This window comes from Macrobrachium nipponense, chromosome 37 (genome assembly GCF_015104395.2).
Source record: "Macrobrachium nipponense isolate FS-2020 chromosome 37, ASM1510439v2, whole genome shotgun sequence".
NCBI lineage: Eukaryota > Metazoa > Arthropoda > Malacostraca > Decapoda > Palaemonidae > Macrobrachium > Macrobrachium nipponense.
The window spans coordinates 13,766,709-13,782,124 of record NC_061097.1 but is presented as its reverse complement, the minus strand read 5'-3'; the positions used below and the strand labels follow the sequence as shown (position 1 = coordinate 13,782,124).

Here is a 15,416-nt window from a genome sequence, read left to right as displayed (position 1 = left end):
GTTGCATGCAGCACATTTTCTGATTAGGTTTTGTGGATTGACTATGCTATACCAAACCTTACACAGTTTGCATGCTTTTGGCATTCTTTTTCCTAATGCATCAATTAGGATATTCACAAGATTCACCTTATTCATTTTCTTTGTCGGAATATGTTGGTTTATGTATATTTTCTTTATGAGTCTCTTGACCACTTGGATTTTATTTGGAACTTCTTCAATTATTTTCAAGATGTTTTCATTAGATTTGTTCCAGTTTGAAGGATTATATCCTTCTAATATATCTATGAATGCTTTTGTATCTTTTTGGTTAGGACTGTTGCTGATTTCATAGATGAGAATGCCAGTTCCCTTCCTGCTACCTCATCGTATTGCGAATCTGCTAAACAGAAAGGACTTCTACGGACTCTCGAAGTCTTCAGCTTCTTGGACTGGTGCTTGGGAGTCCTAGATTTGCAATCTAGAAGCCCGGACTCGCTCAGTCTGGGGGAGCTGTCCAGCGTGTTATCCTGCATGGACAAGGCCGTCAGGGATGCTTCGGAAGAGCTAGTTTCACACTTCGGAACGGCATTCCTTAAGAAGAGAGCTCTTCTATGTAATTTTACTGCTAGATCGGTTACACCCGCTCAGAAAGCGGAACTGCTCTTTTCACCTCTTTTGAATCATCTCTTCCCCCAGACTATGGTCAAGGACCTGGCAAGTAGCTTGCAGGAAAAAGCTACGCAGGACCTCTTAGCACAGTCCTCGAGACGTCCAGCAGTTCCTTCTACGTCCTCATTTGTACGACCTCCTAAGAAGGTTAAACCCTTTCGTGGAGCTCCTCCCTCGAGAGCAGCTCCTCGAGGGAGAGGGCTTTCAAGAGGAAGAGCTTCCTTCAAGCCCAAAACATCTAAATGAAGATCATGTCCTTCAGACACCAGTCGGAGCCAGACTGAAGTTTTTTGCGGGAGCATGGAGAGAGAGAGAGATACGGACCCTTGGTCCCTCAAGATCGTGGAGCAGGGGTACAAGATCCCCTTTTTAGATCCTCCTCCTCTATCCACAACTCCCAGAGACCTTTCTCCGTCATATCAGGGAGAGAAAAAGCGGATTCTTTTCGATCTGTTAGATCAGATGATCGAAAAAAGAGCGGTGGAGCAGGTCGTGGACCTGGGGTCACCAGGATTTTACAACAGGCTTTTCCTGGTACCGAAGCAGTCGTCGGGTTGGCATCCAGTCCTAGACGTAAGCAGGCTCAATCTTTTTGTAGAAAAGATCAAATTCAAAATGGAGACGCCTCAGTCTGTTCTAGGAGCCTTGAGACCGGGCGACTGGATGGTGTCCTTAGACCTGCAGGACGCGTACTTTCATGTCCCAATCCACCCTCTTTCAAGGAAATATCTAAGATTCGTTTTAGGAAACAAAGTCTGGCACTTCAAAGCCCTTTGTTTCGGCTTGAGCACGGCTCCGATGGTCTTTACGGTCATCATGAAGAATGTAGCGAGGTGGTTACACTCTTCAGGGATAAGAGTATCCCTATATCTCGACGATTGGCTTGTCAGAGCGTCGTCGAAGGAGAAATGTCTGAAGGACTTTCAGTTAACATTAGCCTTAGCGAAGTCCCTGGGACTACTAGTCAACCTCGAAAAGTCGCATCTGACCCCGACACAGTCCATCGTGTATCTGGGGATTCAGATGGATTCAGTGGCTTTTCGGGCGTTTCCGCCCCAGGAACGTCAGCGACTAGGCTTAGAGGAAGTCTCAGCCTTCCTGGAGAAAGAGACTTGCTCGGCGAGGGAATGGATGAGTCTGCTGGGCACCATTTCCTCGAAGGAAAAGTTTGTTTCCTTGGGGAGACTGCACCTCAGGCCTCTCCAGTTTTTCCTAGCGGAGGAATGGAAGGCCAAAGACGATCTGAATGCGATCTTGAAGATCTCAGATTCGGTGAAAAGCCATCTAAGATGGTGGCTCGATCCTCAGAAGTTGCAAGAGGGCTTATCCCTAAATCTTCTGAGCCCCGACCTAGTGTTGTTTTCAGACGCTTCCATTTCGGGCTGGGGAGCAACACTAGGAGGGGAAGAAGTGTCAGGCTCCTGGAGAGGGGAACAGGTAGCCTGGCACATCAATGTAAAAGAACTGGCAGCGATCTTCCTGTCGCTGCAGTTCTTCAAAGAAAAGGTGACAAGCAAAGTTATCCAAGTCAACTCGGACAACACCACAGCCCTCACGTATTTGAAGAATCAGGGAGGAACACACTCCCTGACTCTGTTTCACCTGGCAAAGGAGATTCTGCTGTGGGCAAGTGTGAGAAAGATCAGGATCCTGACGAGATTCATCGCAGGAGTGCAGAACGTCAGGGCGGACCTTCTCAGTCGACAGGACCAAATCCTGCCGACAGAATGGATCTTGCATCAAGACGTGTGTCAGGAGCTTTGGAAGTTGTGGGGACGTCCTCTGGTCGACCTATTCGCGACGTCGAGGACAAAGAGACTTCCTCTGTATTGCTCCCCGGTCCTGGATCCAGGAGCAATCGCTGTGGATGCATTGCTCTGGAGTTGGACAGGCCTAGACTTTTATGCCTTCCCACCATTCTAGATCATGGGGGAAGTCATGAGGAAGTTTGCGGCTTCAGAAGGGACAAGGTTGACCCTGATCGCCCCGATGTGGCTGGCGAGAGAATGGTTCACAGAGGTCATGTCATTCCTTTTGTAGACTTCCCAAGGACGTTTGCCCTGGAGGAAAGACTACTCAAACAGCCTCACTTCGAAAGGTATCACCAAAATCTCTCCGCTCTGGGTCTGACTGCGTTCAGACTATCGAAAAGTTGGCCCTGAGAAGCTGAGAGGTTTTTCGAAAACAGCTGCAAAAGCGATCGCCAATGCAAGGAGAGCCTCTTCAAGAGCTGTTTACCAATCGAAGTGGGCTTCCTTCAGGGCATGGTGTAGAAAGGAGGGAGTTTCCTCTTCCATGACCTCTGTGAGCCAGATAGCCGATTTTCTACTTTTCTTAAGGAATGTACAGAAATTGGCAGTCCCAACCATCAAGGGATACAAGAGCATGTTGTCAGCAGTTTTTCGGCACAGAGGCCTGGACCTCTCTGACAACAGAGATCTTCACGATCTCTTGAGATCGTTCGAGACCACGAAGATTCCTCAGGCGAGGCCGCCTTCATGGAACCTAGACGTGGTTCTTAGACTATTGATGTCAAGTCCGTTTGAACCTCCTCACGCAGCGTCTCTTCGAAACTTGACAAAGAAGGCTCTTTTCCTAACTTCTCTGGCGACGGCGAAGAGAGTTAGCGAAATCCAAGCTTTTAGTAGCCAAGTGGGCTTCAAAGGAGACAACGCTGTTCTGCTTCTTATTTGAGTCCAACTTTCTTGGCTAAAAACGAGAACCCGTCTAACCTTGGCCCAAGAGCTTCGAGATTAAGGGTATGTCGAGTCTGGTGGGCCAAGAACCAGAGAGAGTCCTGTGCCCTGTCAGGGCTCTCAAGTTCTATGTTCATAGAACAAAGGAGGTACGAGGTCCCTCAGGTAATCTTTGGTGCTCTGTGAAAAGACCGGAATTACCTTTGTCGAAGAATGCTGTGGCTTTCTTTCTGAGGGACGTCATTAAAGAGGCTCATTCATCTTGCCAGAAGACTGATTTGAGCCTCTTGCGAGTGAAAGCTCACGAAGTCAGAACTGTCGCTACCTCTCTTGCCTTCCAAAAGAATACATATGTCAATCAAGGACATCCTTGATGGCACCTTTTGGAGGAACAATTCTGTATTCGCCTCACATTACTTAAGAGATGTGAGAACGATTTACGAGGACTGTAGTTCTCTTGGACCTTACATTTCTGCAGACACAGTCTTGGGGGCTGGAGGTAGCTCTTTCCCTATCCCTTAGTTAGGAGTTAGGTTAGTTTTAATGTTTGTTTTTGGTTGTTGGTGAGATCTTGTGTGAAGATCTCCCATCCATTAGATTAACTTTCAGGGGGTTTTGGTCTAGTTGGTCAGGTGGTGGTCATTTGCTTCATAGCCCTCTTATGTATGGTTCGATGGTCTTGTCACGTTGAGGTCACGTCCCCGTTGACAGAGCATCCAGAGCGCACCAGCACTACAGGTCTCCACCTGGCTGGCAACTCTGATTGAGCAGAAGCAGGCTTAAGTGACAGTAATCACAGAGTCTACTTTGCTAACAGGTGAGGAACCAAGATGTACATCATCTACTTAATTTAGTTTCCTAAAAATCCTATTCTGTCTCTTCCCACCATCCGAAGGTGGGATTCAGCTATATATATATCTGTCAGGTAAGTTTCATGAACAAAATGTTATTGTTATAATACAATTAAGTTTGTTCATACTTACCTGGCAGATGTATATAATTAAGGTGCCCACCCTCCTCCCCTCAGGAGACAGTGGCATTGATAAAATATGAATAGAAAATGGGAATGGTTCCTGATATCTGCCTCCCAGCGGCGGGAATGGGTACTACCACCTGGCCGCCCACTTCGTGTGCCGCGAGTTTTGAAATTCTGTCGGACTTCAGAAAATACAGCTATATATATATCTGCCAGGTAAGTATGAACAAACTTAATTGTATTATAACAATAAAATTTTTTCAAAAAATCACAGCGTGCTTAGTTTTCAAGATTAAGAGTTCATTTTTGACTCCTTCTTTTTGTCATTGCCTGAAGTTTATTATGCAACCATCAGAAATGAAAAAAAATATCTATCATATATAAATAATGCGATATATGGTAGCGACAAAAAAAATTCATACATAATTGTATTTAAATCAAGCTGAACGAAAAACGGTTAAAGCTAACAAGTTACTTTTTTTTTTGTATTGTACACTAAATTGCGATCATTTTGATATATAACATATTGTAAAACGATCAAAGCAACACAGAAAAAATATTATCACAAAATGATGCATGAATTCGTAACGCGCGGACGTAAAACAATTTTTTTTTTCAAAAATTCACCATAAATCTAAATATTGTTCTAGAGACTTCCAATTTGTTTCAAAATGAAGACAAATGATTGAATATTACAATACTGTATGAGTTTTAGCTTAGAATTGCAGTTTTATTGTAGTGTCTTACCGAACAATTATAGAGCCGTGATTTCCACGAGCGGCAGGATACTAAATTCAAATTTAGCGCGTCGGCGTCGCCAACACTGGTGGTGATGACGTCATCTCCCTCCACTCGCGGGAGAACCAGGTACAACTGCCCAGGTGAATCCAATTCTTTTCCTGCCGGCGTCCGGTGAACATCGGTGGTCGGTGCGGTTGGATGACTTTGCTTCGCTTTTTTCTTGTGGAATTGATCTTCGGAATTGGTGAAGTACTCTTTTTTGGCGTTGTTGTTATTTTGCTTTTTATTTAGGCGTTGCCATGTCGGATTCTAGTCCGTCGGGAGTTAGGTTTTGCATCTCAGGATGTAAAACTAGATTATCCAAGTTAGAATATGATTCTCACACTAAATGTGTTAAGTGTAGGGGACAGGTTTGTTCAGCAGATCGAACATGTAACGAGTGTAGTGATTGGACTGATTCTCAATGGAAGTTTTTTAGTTCATACTCGGAGAAATTAGCTAAAGACAGAATTAGAAAAAGTAGCGCTTAGGGAAAGTAGACTTAGCTCTGCTTCGTCTTGCGATGCTTCTGTTCCTTCTGTTTCTCCTCAAATTGTTATGTCTCCTTTAACTACACCTCCTATTCCTCCTACTAATCCCACTTCTCCGGCTTCCCGTGTAGTTTCTTCCGACACCATTGCCAGTCTGGAATCGAGGTTAGATCAGAAATTTTCGGTACTAGCGAATACGGTTTTGCAACTTGGTAATTCAGTTAAGACGTTTTTGGAGAAAGCGGCTTCAGGTAAGAGTGTAGTTGAGGGTGCGTCTGTCTGTCCTGACACGTCTCCTAGACAAAGGTCACTGTCCAGCTCCCCCGCACCGGGGAGAAGACATACCGGAAGTCCAAGGGAGTCGATCGGGATTTGCCCACAGACAGGCGCCTCTCTTGTTGAGCCTGTTGCGCCTCAACAGGGCTCGGTTAAGCGTTGGAAAGGTGTTGCGGTCAGACGCCTTTCGAATGATTCAAGCGATTCGTCTCCGGTCGCGCGGCGCTCTTGGCGAGATTCGCCCGTTTCGCGTCCCTTTAAGGGGGCGTTCAGGCGCCGATTCTTCGCCTCCTCCAGTCAAGCGGTATAAGGAGCCTGAGAGTAGGGTTGCGCCGCGGCCGTTAGCGGCTCGTTCGTCGCCTCAATCTGTGCCTTTTTCGGCTCCATCTACTAGTAGAGATTGTGGTTTTAGCGCTGTAGCTAGCAGTTCTAAGGGTGTTTCTTTAGGCGCTTTTTCGTCTGTTACGCCTGATGCGCCTGTTTCGCCTCGAATTTCGGCGGCTCAGAGCGAGGCGCAAGTAGTTTTTCCGCCTCCTGCTGAACATTTAGGCTCTTCCAAGCCTACGTTAACTGTTTTTGATTCGTCTCTGGCGCCTTTGCGCAAGCAGTTAGAGATGTTAACCAACTGGATGAATGAGTCCAGGGTGGTTCGAAACCTTCAGATCCGGTTGTAGTTCCGTCTACTTCTTCGGCGGTATCGGAGAATGAAGAAGAAGTAGAGGAGGAGGATTCTCATCACCTCTCGTGTTATTCACGTCCTCCTTAGATTTCTTCTGGTATCTTATCCAGATTATTTTGAGAAAGCGGCTCCGCGCTCCCCAACTTCGACTTTTTTGATGAGGAGGAAAAACTTCAGACCCTCTCCTCCCAAAACTTGTTCTATCTAAAGCGGTTAGACATTCGTTGAAAGAGACTGAAAAATGGATGTCTATGAAAAGAGACTTAGGGAAGGCTCTTTTTTGCTTACCCTCCCTCTAAGTTGCTTCGTAAGAGGTATAGGTTTTATGTAACTGGGAAGCTCCTTCTCTGGGAGTTTCTGCCTCCTCCCAGGGAGACTTCTCCAGTTTAATCGACTCCTCTAGAAGATCTGCTTTCGCCGCAGCGAAAGTTTCTTTACAGCGCCTGAGTTGGACCACGTTGTAAAGAATCAATTTAAACTTTTGGAAGTCTTTAGCTTCCTTGATTGGACTATTGGCGCTTTAGCGGCCAAGATCGAAGATTGTCCTTCTCTTTCTCAGGAGTTAGCGGAGGATTGGATTGGTGTTCTGTCCTGTGCGGACAATCCATTAGGGATGGATGTGATGAGTTAGCTTCGCTCATCGCCTTTGGTACCCTTAAGAAAAGGCAACTTTGGTGCTCCTTTGCTTCTAAAAGGGTTACTTCCCAACAGAAGTCTGCTCTCTTGTTTGCTCCGTTTGTGAAAGATAACCTCTTTCCAGACGATGTAGTGTTGTCAATTTCGTCTGCGCTAGATAAGAAATCTACTTCGGATTTACTGGCACAGTCTACTAAGAGACCTAAAGCTCCTGTGGAGACTGTTCCTTCGGTTTCTCCTCTGGCCCAAGTGCCTTTTCGAGGGAGAAAAACCCAAGCGCTTCTTTCGGCCGAAGTCGAATTTGCGACCTCAGTCTAAGGCCTCGGCCAAGGTTAACAAACCTTCCAAATGAAAGCTCGGTTCTTCATGCACCAGTGGGAGCCAGGCTGGCTATGTTTTGGAGGAATGGGAAAACAGAGGAGCAGAAGCCTGGGTAGTGCAAGTACTCAAGTTTGGCTATCGTATTCCTCTCGTTTCACCTCCCTCGCTCTCACCTGTGCCAATTCCATTCCAGGCATACTCTCCGGGCTCAGACAAATTTCTGGCGCTAGCCGCAGAAGTGGAAGCGCTTGTTCTCAAAGAAGCGATAGAACAGATAGAAGGGGATTTTCCTCCAGGCTTTTACAATCGCCTTTTTGTAGTTCCCAAGTCATCAGGGGGCTGGAGGCCGGTTTGGATGTGAGCGCCCTGAACTTGCATGTCCAGAAAACAAAATTTCATATGGAGACCACTCGGTCGGTTCTGGAGTCATCAGACAGGGGGATTGGATGGTCTCTCTGGACATGCAAGACGCTTATTTTCACATTCCGATACATCGCGAATCTCGGAAGTACCTGAGGTTCATGTTCGAAGGCAAGGTGTTTCAGTTTCGGGCGCTTTGCTTCGGACTAGCGACCGCTCCTCAAGTTTTCACCAGGGTTCTATCCCCGATAGGAAGCTGGCTGCACATATTAGGAGTAAGAATCTCCCTCTATCTGGACGATTGGCTTCTCCGGTCGGAATCAGAGAGTCGGTGCATGAAGGACCTTGGAACAACTCTGGATCTTGCCAGAAAGTTAGGAATTCTGGTCAACAAACAGAAGTCCCAGTTGGTTCCATCTCAGAGCATCCTTTATTTGGGGATGATTCGAATGCTCAAGTTTTTCGGGCTTTTCTGTCCCCGAAGAGGGTTCAGGCTGTCTGGAGACAGTTCAGGAGTTCTTGGACAAAAAGGTAAGTTCTGCCAATCAGTGGATGAGGCTCCTGGCAAATTGACGTCAGTGGAGAAATTTGTGACGTTGGGAAGACTGCACAATGAGACCTCTGCAGTTTTCCTGAGAGCCTCTTGGTGCAGGAAGACACAACCAGACTCGATTACCTTCTGTCACAGATCAAATAAAAGAGGACCTAAGGTGGTGGCTCTCTCGAGCAAGGTTGGAAGAAGGGTTAGATTTACGACCCATCCTCCCGAACCTACAGTTCTTTTCCGACGCATCGGACACAGGTTGGGGAGCCCTACTGGAAATCAACGGACTTCAGGAGCTTGGTCGGAGAAGGAGAAAGAAGTTCCACATAAATGTAAAGGAACTGTTAGCAATTTTCTTGGGGCTCAGACAGTTTCGGAGTTTAGTAGAAGGTCGAGTAGTAGAGTGGCAGTGCATTCCGACAAACTCCACGGCTCTCTCGTACGTGCGGAAACAGGGGGGGACTCAGTCTTTCTCTCTGTACGAAGTAGCCAAGGATCTCCTCCTATGGTCAAACGAAGCGAAGGTTCAGCTAGTCCCGAGATTTGTTCCGGGAAAGATGAACGTTCTGGCAGACGAGAGTTAAGTCGTCAACAGCAAGTGTTACCTCTGGAGTGGACTTTGGACAACAACATTTAGTGTCAGAAACTTTGGCGCCTTTGGGGACGACCGTCAATAGACCTGTTCGCGACATCAAGGAACAACCGTCTTCCTCTCTTTTGTTCTCCAGTCCCAGGATCCTCTAGCTTGGTCGGTGGATGCAATGCTGTTGGATTGGTCGGGTCTGGAAGCTTATGCATTCCCTCCGTTCGGTCTAATAAGAGAGGTGCTGAACAAGTTCATGTTCGCACAGCAATGTAACACTAACGTTAATCGCTCCCTTTTGGCCAGGAAAGAGTGGTTCCCGGACCTTCTCCAGTTGTTAGAGACTTCCCCAGACTTCTTCCTCCAGAGAAGTGGCTTCTCAAACAACCGCACTTCAAGAGGTTCCACCAAAACTTGTCCGCTCTAGCTCTGACAGGGTTCAGACTGTCCGGAATCTTGTCAGAGCGAAAGGATTTTCAAGAAGCTGCAGAAGCTATCGCTCGTTGTAGGAGAGAGTCTTCTAACAACAACTCTATCAAGGAAGTGGAGAATCTTCAGAGAGTGGTGTAGAAGTGCATAAAGTCTCTACTTCTGCGACCTCTTTAACAGAAATAGCAGATTTTTATTTCTATTTATTAGGAACTCTAAGAAACTGGCTCCTTCGACGATCAGAGGATATAGAGCCATGCTCTCTTCGGTTTTTCGACATCGAGGTTTGGATATTTCCTCCAATTCAGATCTGTCGGACCTCATTAGGTCTTTTGAAACCACTAAGCTCCCGCAAGATACAGTGAATTGGAACTAGATGTGGTGCTTAAGTTCCTCATGGGGGCCACCGTTTGAGCCTTTGAAGTCGGCTTCACTCAGGAACTTGACTAAGAAGGCACTTTTTCTTATTGCTCTAGATTCTGCTAGCGCGTCAAGCGAATTGCACGCTATAGACAAAAGAGTCGGTTTCTCTCAAGGCAATGCTGTATTTTCGGTATCTTTGACCTTTCTAGCCAAAAATGAGAATCCTTCTAATCCTTGGCCGAGGAGTTTTGTGGTAAGGAACTTATCTGATTTGGTTGGACATGAGGAGGAAGAAAGGCTCTTATGTCCAGTCAGGGCTATTAAGCAGTATCTGTTTGCCACTAAGGGTATTAGAGGACAATCTTCTAAGCTCTGGACCTCGGTTCAAAATCCCTCTCGTCCTCTTTCTAAGAAGCTATATCGTTCTTTATTAGAGAGCTTATCAGGGAAGCTCACTCGCAGTCCGAGAACGACAATCTTTCCGTTCTGAGAGTTAAAGCTCACGAGGTTAGAGCAGTGGCAACTTCTTTAGCATTCAGAAAGAATTTATCTTTAGCTTCGATTCTTCAGAGCACGTTCTGGAGATCGAATTCGGTTTTTTTGCGAGTCATTATCTCAAAGAGATAGAAACGGTTTTCGAGAATTGTAAAACGTTAGGTCCGGTGGCGGTTTCTGGCATGGTGTTGGGAGAAACGGCACAGGGGTCGTCACCTCTATGCTAAGTTTCACCTTGAATAGGTTTGTCGAGTTCAAGGGAAGCTGGGGGTACTGAGTACCTGGATACTCACCAGTCTGTTAGGTCAGATTTTACAATGGTTGGGTATATATGTTTTTAAATCTGGTGTGGTGACAAATGTTTTGTATGGATTGAATTTCTGTCTTAGCCCAGGGCAAGGGCAATCTTTGTTGTTACTATCCTCCATCAGTCAGCCTTGACTCGCTTGAACTACGGAAGGATTCCACTCCTGTAGAGGCTAACTTTGGTCAAATTCCAATTCCTCTACAATAGTAAGAAGAGCACCGACCAGAGGCAGTAACAGTCTGCTGTAGCTCTCTTACAAGGTAAGGTACAACAGACACCTTGAGTGTGTTACTGGTATTGCCAATAAATGCTGTAACCATTTAAAAATATTAGTGGTCCACTGAATCCCACCTTCCCGATAAATGTGTAATCAGCTCTATAATTGTTCGGTAAGACACTACAATGAAAAATAAATTTTCATTATTAAATGAAGTTTTTATTGTATACTTACCGAACAATTATGATTATACCCACCCCTCCTCCCCTTAGGTGGACGGACGGGCAGAAAGAAATGGATTTCACCTGGGCAGTTGTACCTGGTTCTCCGCGAGTGGAGGGAGATGACGTCATCACCACCAGTGTTGGCGACGCCGACGCGCTAAATTTGAATTTAGTATCCTGCCGCTCGTGGAAATCACGGCTCTATAATTGTTCGGTAAGTATACAATAAAACTTCATTTTAATAATGAAAATTTCATTTTTTTACCATTTCAGACTAGTTAAAGTTGACCAAATGTCGAAATTTTTATATATATTTTTTTTATATGCAAATATTGCAAAAATGAGAAAAGCTACAACCTTCAAATATTTTTTTTTTTATTCTTCATGAATTTGTGCATATTTTCATACATGAAACTCTATAAAACGCCTAATATGAAAAGGAGCAAATATTAGAAGAATGCGACGTACGCATTTCGGAGATTTGCGGCCGCGAATCGGCGCGCGGAGGGAAAGTAAGTTTTTTTTTTAAATTCACCATAAATCTAAATATTGTGCTAGACACTTCAAATTTGTTTCAAAATGAAGATAAATGACTGTATATTACTAGATTGTAAGAGTTTTAGCTTACAATTGCGTTTTTTGACTATTTCGGTAGAGTCAAAGTTGACCGAACGTGGTTTTTTTCTATTTATCGTGATTTATATGCAAATATTTCGAAAAAGAGAAAAGCTACGACCTTCAATAATTTTTTGTTGTATTCTACATGAAATTTTGCACATTTTCATATATAAAACTTTATGTAAAGGCTAATTTTAAATGGTGCAAACATTTTGACAATCGCACAAAAAAATTTCTGATTTTTTTCGGAAGATGTACCGCGCGGACGTAAGGAATTTTTTTTTTTTTTCATAAATTCACCATAAATCAAAATATTGTGCTAGAGACTTCCAATTCATTGCAAAATGAAGGTAAATGATTGAATATTAATAGAATATAAGAGTTTTAGCTTACAATTGCGTTTTTCGACCATTTCGGTAGAGTCAAAGTTGACCGAAGGTTGAAATTTTTTAACTTATCATTATTTATATGAAAATATTTCAAAACTGATAAAAGCTACAACCATGGATTGTTTTTAAATGTATTGTGCATGAAATTGTGCACATTTCTATACATAAAACTTTATGTAACAGCAAATTTAAAATGGTGCAAACATTAGGACAATCGCAAGAGAAAATTTATCGGAAGAGTTACCGCGTGGACGTAAGGAAAAAGTTTTTTCATAAATTCACCAATGTTAGAAAATGAAGGCAAATGATTGAATATTACTAGAATATGAGAGTTTTAGCTTACAATTGCGTTTTTCGACCATTTCGGTAGAGTCAAAGTTGACCGAAGGTTGAAATTTTGGCACTTATAGAAATATTTCAAAACTGATAAAAGCTACAATCATGAGTATTTTTTGGTTGTATTCTACATGAAATTGCGCACATATTCATATATAATACTCCATGTAACGGATAATTTAAAACGGTGCAAAAATTATGTCAAAGTGACAAAATAATTTTTGAGATGTGTCACTGATACTTTTTTGTGCGATAAGAAAGAAATTCGTGTTTGCTTGCCTGCGTAACGATCGTAAACAAAACAACGCCTTGATCCGTGAACTCCCAGCATCCCCCAAGGCGAGTGATTCAAAAGTTTTCGGCTGGTAGGCCTATAAGTATTTTTCCGCGAATTTAAAAAAAACTTTTGAGTCGACGTATAATATGTCCAATCGGCATACGGGAGACATTTTGACTCGACGTTTAATACGTCCAATCGGCGTAAGAGGGTTAAGAGGAGTTGTAACTTTTCAACCTCGACCATTAAGGGATACAGAAGCATGTTGGCAGCGGTCTGCAGACACAGGAACTTGGACTTGTCTGACAATAAAGATCTCCAAGACCTTCTCAGATCCTTCGAGACTACTAAGGAGAGACTACAGTCCTCGCCAACTTGGAATCTGGATGTAGTCCTGAAGTTTCTCATGAGTGATAGGTTCGAGCCTTTACAGGAGACATCATTTAAGGACCTCACCATGAAAACTCTTTTCCTAGTTAGTCTAGCTACAGCGAAAAGAGTCAGTGAAATTCATGCCTTCAGCAAAGCTGTAGGTTTCAGACAGGGCAAGGCTATCTGCTCTCTACAGCTGGGATTTCTAGCTAAGAACGAACGCCCTTCTCAGCCCTGGCCCAAAGCGTTCGAGATTCCGAACCTGTCAGATATCACAGGTGAGGAAGTAGAGAGAGTTCTGTGTCCGGTAAGAGCTCTGAGGCATTACCTGGAAAGAACGAAACATTTACGTTGCAATTCAGAGGCGCTTTGGTATTCAGTCAAAAAGCCCTCTCTGCAAATGTCAAAGAATGCGCTATCCTTTTTTATAAGGCATTTAACAAGGGAAGCACATTCGGAATGTAATGAGGCGGATCTCAGGCTACTGAAAGTCAAGACACACGAGGTTAGGGCCGTAGCAACCTCTGTAGCCTTTAAACAGAATAGATCCCTTCAAAATATCCTGGACGCAACCTTCTGGAGAAGCAAATCAGTGTTTGCCTCGCACTGCCTGAAGCAAGTGCAAACTCTGTATGAAGACTGCTACATGCTGGGACCGTTCGTAGCAGCTCATTAAGTAGTGGGAGAAGGGACTACCCCTGAAATCCCATAACCCAATACCTTTTTTCTTACCTTGGAACTATTGAATTTTTATGGTTGTTTGTGGAGACTGGACGCAGTCTTCTGCAATCATTGATCCTTAGTCAGGTGGTCAGTGCTACCAAGGAACAAGGGTATTGTAGGAAGTCTAGCCACATAGAGGTTTGACACCAGTTGACAGTCTCCGAGAGGTCTTCAGCCCCCTGGGTGGATTGCTGGATCTCATAAGGAAAGCAGACATAATGAGGCAGGATATCATTGAAGTCAGCTTCCTTAGCAGGTACGAACCCGTAAGTTGGTTTTTATTAACATTTATGTCAATTCCAACGATAATAGCTGTCTCTGACCCTCCACCAAAGGTGTCAATCAGCTCTATATATATAACAACCAGGTGAGTTAGATGTTTGAAAATGTTATTTTCATGATAAAATAAATTTTTGAACATACTCACCTGGTAGTTATATATAATTTAATTCCCACCCTCCTCCCTCTAGAGACTATGGGCATGGAAGATCTGAGGAATAGTTGGAATGGTTCCACGTACCTGGGTAGAGGGCGCACAGGTGGTGCACCTGACTACCCAATCGGCGATTGCCGCGAGTTTTGAAATTCTGCCGTGACGTCAGGGACGTAAGCTATATATATAAATAACTACCAGGTGAGTATGTTCAAAAATTTATTTTATCATGAAAATAACATTTTGTTAGCAATCTTTTCAAATCAAGGAGTTGTGTTCAAGGCTGTTTTCCAGCTATACTTAGATCAGTGAAAAACATAGACATGTTTCATGCCTCTCATACTTGTTTTAGCATAAAGATTGGTGGTCACTTTCTTGTGTGCCTGATTTTGTGGCAAGAATTCAGAACCTTGACTTCGTAGGTCAGGACTGAGATGATGCTTTTGTGCCTTGTGAGTTTTCTGGTTTTATTTGCAAAATGCTTGATATCTTGGGGCTGAGTGCTAATTAATGTTTGTTAGTACTGTACTGCCAAGCATAAGAAGGAAGTGTCTAAGAACGCTGTAGTTACATCATTTAGTTTTAAAAACAATTTTCATTGGAGGACATGGGTATCATGGCCTAGTTTTACCTGAAATACATAGAAATTTCACTTTAAATTTTAAAGCCTTAGTCTACTATTCACATTTGTGAACTGATGATAGAGCAATTTTTTCCTTTTTTATAGTGTTAAATCCCAGTTTTGAATTTTGGGGAGAATTTACGTACATTGTATGTACAGTATAGGAGTGTAATACCTTCATATCTAAAGGTATTCTTTATAGTACTGGACAGTCATTCTTTATTCTTGTTCATTAATACCACTTCTGGAGAGATGGCTTTTTCTGTAAGACTAGTATTCTGCCTTATACAAGAGCCTTACTGCTGTGAGGGATCCCAGATTAGGTAAGAATGTTTTGGGTTTCATGTAAGAAACTTTAAGTCTGCTTGGCTTAGTGGATATTTTCTAGCTACACTAATTCACTATCCTTCTTGCAGTGTGGGAATTAGCTGTCTTTAATAGAAGGCAAGATTTTTTCCTAAATAATATAAATTTTCATAACAAAAGTTATTTTTTAGATACTTCTGATCAAGCAGATTCCTTCCAGCCTCCCCATTTCTCAGTGGGTTGTAAAGATGAAATCTGACAAGATCTAAAACATTCAAAACCCACCTGTTGAAAAATAGGTGGATTTGACAGTGT

The 15,416-nt window shown here is 43.6% G+C and overlaps 1 protein-coding gene across 1 annotated transcript in view; it reads left to right on the top strand.

The window, feature by feature from the left end:
• Window positions 1-15,416, top strand: part of LOC135209027 (CDK5 regulatory subunit-associated protein 3-like) — a 214,041-nt gene that overhangs the window by 67,597 nt on the left and 131,028 nt on the right. The window lies entirely within an intron of this gene.